The sequence below is a fragment of the Chenopodium album genome, chromosome 25 (genome assembly GCF_948465745.1).
Source record: "Chenopodium album chromosome 25, dcCheAlbu1.1, whole genome shotgun sequence".
NCBI lineage: Eukaryota > Viridiplantae > Streptophyta > Magnoliopsida > Caryophyllales > Amaranthaceae > Chenopodium > Chenopodium album.
Genome location: NC_137858.1, coordinates 18,407,204 through 18,417,459, shown reverse-complemented (window position 1 = coordinate 18,417,459; position 10,256 = coordinate 18,407,204). Strand labels below are relative to the sequence as shown.

At 42.2% G+C, this 10,256-nt stretch overlaps 1 non-coding gene across 1 annotated transcript; it reads right to left on the bottom strand.

Annotated features, from left to right (window-relative positions):
- Positions 1–9,204: 9,204 nt before the first annotated feature.
- Positions 9,205–9,311, bottom strand: LOC145615859 (small nucleolar RNA R71). Its single transcript, XR_014107436.1, has one exon. It is a non-coding gene; the product is annotated as a small nucleolar RNA R71 (small nucleolar RNA).
- Positions 9,312–10,256: the final 945 nt, after the last annotated feature.

Genomic DNA, 10,256 nt, shown 5'->3' with positions numbered 1-10,256 from the left:
GAGCTCATAAAGCTTGTGAGCAGTCTCCGAGGTGAGAACAAACAACTCACCGACAAGAAGTCGGCTACTCCCAGAAAGTAGCAGTCGGCCAGGAAATCAGCCCAGGTGGGCAAGCACAAATCGGTCAGGGACCGACAGCCGACTCCTCATCCTGCCCCTAAGGAGAAGGCTCGGCCTCAGTTTGACCTTACCAGACTCCATTTCCCATAAACTAGTACAAGAAAAGCCATTCGGCATGTTCAGTCGGATGGTAGCAAGAAAACATTCTCTGACGCTCGACATTACATCGAGCCGAAGAGGAATGAGCTTTCAGAGTCGGCCTCAACATCGACTTATCATGATAGCTTCCAGACTACCTCTTTGAGGTATTCACAATCTGTGCATGAGACTCCAGCAAGCAGCCCTCGGGTTCAAGTTGGACCTCTGTAATCCAGTCGGCTCAGTGCATGGCACAACCATTGTACCAGTCGGCTGCCCAACCTTATATTCAACCTGCCTTCTTTGGAGGGCAGGCGGCATGCGGCTATCAGCCCATGGACTGGCAGCTTAGGCTGCAACATCTTGGAGATCAACCATCTGCCTTCTCCAAATAAATAACCGACGCCGAACAGCCGGCCAAGGTTAAAAATGTGTTGGTTGGGACCTATGATGGGACCACCAACCCTGAAGACCACCTGCTAGCATACACCCACCTCATGTATTTACAGGGGTTGGATGATGCCACATGGTGTCGCTGTTTTCCAGCCACCCTGAAGGGCATAGCCCAACAGTGGTTCGGCAATCTGCCGGTTGGTTGTATCAATAGCTTCAAGACGCTTGCGCTCTTGTTTGCTTCTAACTTCTCTATGAACATCCCTGCCAAAAAGACAAGCCTTGATCTTGGCAATGTGCAGCAGGGAGATAGAGAAGGCTTGCGTTCCTACGTCAGGCGGTTTAATCTGGTGAGAATCCAGATCCATGGGCTGTCTGATGAGGTCGCCTTTACAGACTTCTTTAAGGGTCTGAAGGAGGATTCTACTTTCAAGTATGAACTCGTCCGCAAGCAAATTTTCACCTTGCAGGGGCAGTGCGAGAGGCGGAAGCCTATATACAGGCGACCGAGCTCTGCTCCTCCAGCAAGTAGTCGGACTCTAAAAGGTCCGACCGACAGAAGGAGAGTCGGCCTGCTCAGCCGGCTCCTAAGCCAGAAGAGAGCAAAAAGAAAAAACAAATATGGGCCGTTAATAACTCTGATCAGCCGGCCCAGAAAAAGAAGAAAGAGTGGAAACCGTACGTCCCAAGGTACGAGTTCCACAAGGACTGCTGCTCCATCCTGTTGGAAATAAAGGATCGGCTAACTTTTGAGAAGCCGACTCCTATGAGAGGTTCCGCTGAGAATCGGAACAAAAATAAACACTGCCATTTCCATGAGGATGTCGGCCATGACACCAATGACTGTTTCAGCCTCAAACGAGAGCTTGACCGTCTGGCCGACAAAGGACAGCTGAAGTCCTATGTGAAGTCCAAAGTGACTTCAAAAGCGAATCCGGAGCAATCCAAAAAGAAGACTCCCCAGCCTACTGTTAGTACCGAAACCGATGAAGATCCGGTATATACAATAGCAGGCGGATTCGCCGGGGGTGGCCCGACCATTCGGGGCACCAAGGATCATCTGAAAAAGATGATCCATTCTGTTGAGAGGGAGAGGCGGCAAGAACATCCGCCTTCCCCGAAGTCATCATCACCGAAAAGGACAGAGGCAAAATCCGTCGGCCGCATGATGACCCTGTGGTCATTGAATGCAAAGTGGCCAACCAACTTGTTGGTCGAATTCTGATAGACACAGGCAGCTCCTCTGACCTCATTAGCCTTAAATGCTTGTCCAACCTCAAGTACAAGCCGGATATCATGATGGAGGTCTCCCACACCCTTGTAGGGTTTGGGGGAGGACTTGTGCACCCAGTCGGACGGATAGACCTGCCCGTCTGCCTGGGAAAGAAAGGAAATGGTCGTCATATGACCATCCGTTTCCTCGTGGTTGAAGAGCTCACTGCCTACAACCTCATCTTTGGCCGACCCACTCTGAACGAGTGCAAGGCCGTCATCATTCTTGCCCTCATGCTTGTCAAGTATGAAAGGGATGATGGCACAGTCGGTTCCCTTAACGGGGACCAAAAGACGGCTCGAGAGTGTTACCTCTCGGACGTCAAGCCCGCGGCCGTAGCAACCGTCCGGGGCAAACAAACAATCAACCTTGATGGTATCAAGGAAGATCAGGCAGCCCCACCAGCCAAGAAAATGAGAAAGATTGATCAGCTGGTGGTGGTCAAAAAAAGAAAAGCAATAGCAATCACTGACCGGGGAACGGTCAGACGACCTCCGTCCCCAGCCGACTGGTGACCACATTGATATCCCTTTGGACGACAATCGGCCAGAGCGGACTGTTAAGGTGGGGACGGTTGCATTTGCTAAGCTAGGTGACAGCCTGCACCAGCTTCTAAAAGAATTCAAAGACATCTTTGCCTTTGAAGTGGAGGAGATGTCTGGCATCAGCCCGGATCTTGCTGTCCACAAACTCGTCGTGGATCCTAAAAAGAAGCCCATTCGGCAAAAGAAAAGAAACCATGGCGAGGAAAGAAGTCAGGCGGCAGCAGCCGAAGTTAAAAAGCTGCTGGACGCCAAGTTCATTCGGCCATGGAATTTTCCCGAGTGGGTGGCTAACGTTGTGTTAGTAAAAAAGCCGAATGGAGCTTGGCGGATGTGTGTTGACTACACCGACCTGAACAGAGCATGTCCGAAGGATAGTTATCCATTGCCAAAGATTGACAGTCTGGTCGATTCAACAGCCGGACATGCTCTGATGAGTTTTATGGACGCTTATTCAAGCTTTCATCAGATCCCCCTGTGGAAAAAAGATCAAGAAAAGACGGCATTTGTCACTGATTAGGGGTTCTGTTATACTGTGATGCCGTTTGGTTTGAAGAATGCGCCTGCTACTTTCCAACGAATGATTAATACGGTCTTCATTAATCAAATTGGGAGGAATGTAGAAGCATACATTGATGACATGATAGTCAAATCCAAACAACAAGCGGATCACCTTGCTGATCTCCGAGAAACATTCGCCACACTCAGGTGGTACAAGGTCATGCTAAATCCAAAAAAGTGTCTTCAGTGTTGAGTCTGGGAAGTTTCTCGGATTCCTGATTGATCAAAGGGGAATAGAGGCCAACCTTGAGAAAATACAGGCGGTCATCGACATGCAGTTGCCCCGTACTGTGAAGGAAGTACAAAAGCTAACAGGTTGTCTGGCGGCCCTGGGGAGATTCCTCAGTCGGTCAGGCGAAAAGTGTCTCTACTTCTTCCAGGCAATCAGGAAGAAGACCAATTTTGAATGGGGGGATGATGTAGAGGCGGCCTTTCAAAAGTTAAAAACTCATCTGCACTCTTTGCCGAGGCTTGTTAGCCCTCTGCCCAAAGAGAAGTTGTTCATGTACTTTGTCGTCTCTGACCATGCCCTCAGCGCCGTCTTAGCTGAAAGAGACGGCACCCAACTCCCGTCTATTTCATCAGCCATGTTCTCAGGAACGCTGAGCTTCGGTACCCCATGGTTGAAAATTTTGGTCTCGCTCTTTACATAGCCATCAAGAAGTTGAAACCCTATTTCTTGGCGCATGCGGTAGTGGTCTACACTGACCAACCGATCAAGCGACCACTTACAACCTTGGAGTCTTCTGGACGAATGCTCAAATGGGCGATTGAAATGCAAGGATTGGAAAACCCCCTTCCCCACTGCCCCCAACACCGGCGCGCCTAACCCCTTCCCTGACGGCGTGTAACACCCCAATAATTCTCTCTTAAAAACCTGTGAGAAACCTGTATATAACCTGAAAAAATTCAAGAGAATTACTGGTGTGCTACCGCCACGTGTTCAAACGTTAAGGCTATCTCAGAAATTAGCAGCGGAAAACCAAAATAGTTAAAAATAAACCTCAAAACAAAGTATTTAAATCAAGATAAGTATTACAAGTTGGAACCATTAAGGCCCTTATTCAAAACCCAAAAGAAATAGTGTCAAATAAAATCGAGTTAAAATAAAATCAAACTTGCAAAGGAAATGAAATGCAAGCAACCAACTCTCTACTCAAGATCCCACAACCCTGATGAATGTTGCATGTGTAAGAACCTGCGGTTATTCTGCTCCCCAATATTACAAGTGTAAAAATTGGATCGTCACAGGGTCATTGAAAGGCGAAGGCCATGACCAAAGAAGGACACACACAAAAGCACGCAATCAACAAAGCTGAGTACATACAAGCTGCGAAATAAATTAAGAAATACTTAACATGCTACTAATAATCAACCATACGCATCATTAAATAACAAACTCAACACACGACTCAACTATCCAATTTATTAAGACTTCACTAGTTAATAGTAGCTAACTCATTTCAATTTATTCATTGGATTTAGCAATAGACAAGGTTGTCCAACCCATGTACCATTTGGAACATCAATAAAGAAAAACCCCATGCTTCCTTTCGGAAACATCAATAAACATCCAACGACCACGGGCGCGACTCCGTGACCATAGTTAGTATGAGATCTCACCTAACTCCTAGTTTTAAGAAAAATATTTGAAATAAGAGACTCGTAGATCAGACGGCCTCGAGAAAAGTACACGGCTAATACCCCATGTACCCCAACCCCTGATTGTCATTACTCCAGATGTGCACAAATCTAGAGTTTTATTGCTCATCCATCTTGCACTTTACGTGATTTACAGATTTAAACTTGGTGAAGACTCATATGCATAACAATACAAATATTTCAAACACAATTAAATCAAGCAAGGCAAGTTTCCGATTTCAATTCTTGATTTATTAGTGACAAAACAACATTCATTATTTATTCCTTTACTACCTCGGTGTATAAACACCTTGAGTGCATAAGGCACCCCAAACTCTTAACCTTGTCTTATAAGACATGAATCATTCCTTTACTCATCCTATTTCATGTAATCATGAATGAGTAATAATTAAGTCATTTCACCAATCACATACCTTTGCCTCTAAGGGCACCTTGCATAATTAGAACATAACCAATAATTGCAATAAGGAATAGTGCACGTCAAATGAAATTCACAATGTATAACCAAACAATTTAACCCAGTCGTCCCTAGACATGATACTAAGTTCTCGATCTGTCCTTAAACATGCACCTAAAAGCAAGGTTTTGTAACTTGTACGTACCTTGAGTAAACAATTCGATTGGCCACTTTAGAAACTAGAAATCTCCTTCTACAAAGTCCTCTCCTAAACCAAATAATAAGAAATAAATCAATACCAAAGCAATTAAAATTACAGCAATACTAAAGCATTTTAAAACCTCTCAAACCATTAAAATAAAGCCTTTAAATTACTCCCATTAGCCAAAACTAGTAGTACAACATCCCAACTACAAGTTTATGTGTTAAAATCATGAAAATATAGTGTTTTATATCAAATTACAGCAACTTTAAAGTGGTTAAATAAATCTGAAAATTTGTTTTAAGCATATAAAATAATCCCATAAGCATAATTATTTGAAATAGTCATTATATAGCAAATTAGTGTGTTAAAAACCCAAGAATATATCAATTCAATGCAATTAGAGGCTTCAAAATAAAAGGTATAAAATCTGAAAATTATTATTAAGGTTAGGATATAAAGTTCAAAGCTTTTTCAATCACAAAATACGCACAATACTTATTTTATAGGTTTAGAAGCATAAAAACATGAAATTAACACTACTAGTCCATAAAAATTGAAACTTTAATAAATCTGAAAATTTATATACAACCAAAATAATCATACTTTGACATACTTTGAACATAGAATAATTAAGTAACTTGTTTAGTACGTTATTAAGCCTTAAAACATGAAAAATCAACACTTTAAACCCTAAATTCATACATAACCAAATCTGAAAATTAATATAATAATTTAAACATACAAAACCCATAAATTTATAGACTTTTGTAATTTATACATATTATTAAAGCCTAATAACAATACTTTTATAATTGAAAACAAATAAAAATTGAAGCTTTAATCAAAATAATAAGAGATAAGAGGAAGAGAAATAAGGGGAAGGAGAAGGGAGGGAGGCGAACTGCAGGGTGGTCGGAGCTGGGCGGCGCGGCGGTCAGGGGGCGGTGGTCCGGCAGTGCTGGGCGGCGGTAGGGATTGCAGCAGTTTCGAAGAGAAATTTTTTTTTTTTTTTGTTCGTGAAAACAGTAGGAAGGAGGAGAAAGAATATGAAAGCTTTCTCTTTTTTTTTTTACGTGAGAAGGAGGAGAAGAGTAAGGGTTTTGAAGGTTTTATTTGGGCTTTGGGTTTCCTAATTACATTAGGAGTAATATTTGGGTTTTGGGCTATAATGTTAGAATTGTTTGTAAGTTAGTAAAAACACATTAGTTTACTTAAATCTTTTCATAAAATAATTTATTTAATGAAATTGCCATAAATATAATTGTAAGAATAATATATAAATAAATTATGATTAAATTAAAAATATGGGGGATTACAGGACACTTGAAGAGTTCAATCTAAGTCAAGTGCCCAGGTCTTCAAACAATCAAGCGGATGCTCTGTCCAAGCTGGCATCATCCGCCTCTTGTGAAACTCCTGGGTCAGTCTTCTGGGAGGTCATGGAAAAAAGAAGCATACCTGAAGAAGACCCCATTGAAATTCTGGACCGAAGCTCAACCTGGATGGACAGCATCCGGGCCTATCTTGCAGACGGCACACTCCTTGGCTCACCACAGGAGGCGGCTGTTCTGAAAAAACGAGCAGTTAATCGAGTTGCGACAAGGAGAACTCTTCAGGGCTGGTTTTCTGAAACCCCTGTTGAAGTGTGTTACCTCTGAGAAGGGTAAGGAAGTCCTCGAAAAGTTGCATTCGAGATTCTGCGCCTCCTATATAGGCGGCAGATCCCTCACTGCCAAGGCCAGGCAGCTTTACTTCTGGCCGACTCCGGAGTCGGATGCAATGGAAATGGTGAAAAAATGTGACAAGTGCCAAAAAGTTGGCAAGCTCATCCATCGTCCGGCTACAGACCAGATGATGTGTTCATTTTATATATATATTTACCCCCGTCCCTTGGTCGTAATTAGTAGTGTTTTTGGCTCCTTCGAGCCACTTTTATTACTAATTTGTGTTTTCCAGTGCTTTGGTAGTTTTGCTTGAGTTTTGTAGGAATTTGCGTACTTGGAGCATTTTCCCGGGTTTTCGAGGAGCATCTACAAGTGTTGGAAGGCCACGACCACTTTCGATAGCCCAAGACCGATTGGAGGTAGCAAATCGGTGAATAAGGGCTCAGCTTCAGAAATACAAGGCAATTGGGCCAAGTTCGGAGGCCCAAGGAGATAGCCGTGAAGCCCAAGAGCTCCGCACGGACCAGCAAGGCTCCGCCCGAAGGCGCGCTCGGTCGGGTGGGGCGAGGAAGTGTCTGAGAAGGCTTGCGCCCGGAGCACGCGCTCGACCGGGCGCGAGATAGGGAAGGCTTGAGAAAAGGCGGGCCTGGTCGGGCGGCCCCTTGCCCGACCGGGCGCGTGAGTTTTAGGGAGTTAATTACTTCCGTTTAGTTTTGTTTAGTGAAAACTTCCTTGCTTAGTATTAATGTAATTATTATTAGGCAAGATGACTTCTTCTTTTCACTTCTTTTTACTCTAGTTTTTAATCCCTTCTCTCTCTACTTAGACTTTCTCTCTCTAGACTTATTTTCTCTTGTTTCTAAAACTCCATTGTAATTCCGCCGTCTTGGTACGATTTCTCTCTTATTAATCTCAGTATTTTTATTCATTCAATTTCTTATGTCTCGTTTAATTATTATGTTTAGTTTAACTTTAATTATGTCTGAGTAGTTCTCTTTCTAGGGTTTATGGGGATCTAATAAATAATATGAAGGGGTAATTTTATGATTATTGATTGTTAATGCTTAATTGATTTCCTATTGATTGTTTAAATGCTATGCAATTAGATTTGGCCAGGTTTAATTGTATGAGTTTAGCAATATTGATTCGAGATTCGAGAGATGAGAATTGATGTTTAGGCTTAGTTTCAATAGGCAGATTAATTTATAAATGGTTAGGTCGAGATTCGAGAGATGAGATTTAATACCGGTAAATTAATTATGTGATTGTAATGCGTAGCGAAAGCCCTTTATGATTTGATTAGTTAATGCATTGATGATTGATTATTATGTCTTACCCTGGAATATTGTTTATTAGTGAACCTATGTCCTAGGCTTTATTATTATTGAATTCTTCCCTATTACTTTCCTTAATCATAATCTTCGTAGCATAGATTTTATTCACAAAAATATTGGTTACTTTAATAATTTAGATTATAATAATTGATTAGGAGTAGAAAGACTTGTTTCCCTGTGGATTCGACCCTACTTCCCTATCTGCATAAGCTAGTGGACTTAGGTAATTATTTTTTATTAGATGATACGACTTTAGCCTGTCAAAATTTGGCGTCGTTGCCGGGGAAACGGTTTTATTTTTATTTCTAATTGTTTTTGTAGTCTAGATTATTTTCCCTTTTGCCTCAAAGGACATTAGTTCTTTGAGGTAGTTCTAATATCTGTCTTTTTAGTTCTTTGTTTATGCCCAGGTGTTCCAGATCAGGTTACATTCCATTCGATCCTGAGATCGAGCGCTCTTTCCATAGACAGAAGAATTTTTATAGGCAGATCTCGGTAGGTTCTGGGAGTAACGATATTCCTAGAAATCCATTACCTAACTCTAGTGATTCGGAGCACTCTTCTGATTCAGAATTAGAGATGGGTACACCACCTCCACCTCCACCTCGCAAGGTGAGCGATTATTCGCAGCCGTCCCTGACGGATTTTCCACATCTTTCTCCTACACCTGATCTCGAGGGAGTCCAGTTCGAGATCAAGCCCCAGTTTATAATGATGATAGAAAGAAAGCAGTTCAGTGGAGCTAAGGGTAAAGATCCTAATCTTCACATTGCAGATTTCTGTCAATATTGCAATACTATTAGGCAGAATGGGGTAACGCAGGACCAAATCAGGGAGATTCTTTTTCCCTTTTATTTATGTGGAAAAGCTAAATTGTGGTTTAATGGTTTGAATAGAGCTGCACTTGGTATTACTAACTGGGAGACACTTGCTTTGAATTTTTATAATAAATATTACCCTGTAGAGAAAACAGCTTTACTGAGAAGTGCCATTCAGAATTTTGCCCAAGAGCCAGATGAAGCATTATATGAGGCTTGGGAAAGATTCAAGGATCTGCAGAGGGAGTGTCCCCACCATAACTTGGCGAAGTGGCAGTTAATTCAAGCTTTTTACAATGGATTAGGGAATGCATCAAGGACAATTTTAGACTCCGCAGCTAGCGGTAGATTTATGAATCTTAATGTTGATGATGCAGGTCAGGTTATTGAAGATATGGCGATCCATAATTCCCAATATGGGAATACGAGAGGTTATGCTAATAAGGGCAAGCATCATGTTGATTCAGTAACCCTTATGCAAGCTCATCTTACTTCTATTTGCCAGAAATTAGATAACCTTAGTACTAATATTCCTAATTCTGTTGCTAATGTTTCTGTTGTTTCTAATAATTCTAATGATGCTTTTTGTGAAAATTGTGGAAGTGTAGGGCATTTTGAGCAAGATTGCAGGAGTTCGATGGAGCAAGTTAATGCTTTTCAAACCTACAAGCAAAATAACCCATACTCCAATTCCTACAATCCTGGCTACCGGAACTATCCCTACCTATCTTACCGTAGCACCAATGTTCAAAACCCTCCACCTCCAACACAACCACAACCAGCACCCCCTCCACAGCAAAAATATTACCACCCTCATGCTAACCAGAAACCCCCATCACAAGCCCCTACTACATCTTCTGACCCTGCTTTATCAGAAATTAGGGCAATGCTGACCAGTATGCAAAAACATATGGAGAGTAGAGACCAACAAATTGACTCTATTATAGCCCATAATAAAGTCATGGACACCCAAATTGCCTAATTGTCCTCTACCCTTCAATCTCGCCAGCAGGGAGCCCTACTAGCGCAGGGAATTCAACCTACGGAACATGCAAATGCAATTACCCTAAGGAGTGGTTCACACTACGATGGGCCCCAAATGCCCAAAGAGGATAAACCTGATTTAATTGATATTGCTAATCCTGATTCCGTTGTACCAAATGCCCCTGCAGGGCTCCAGGGTAAAGTTGCTAATACTAATATTTCTGA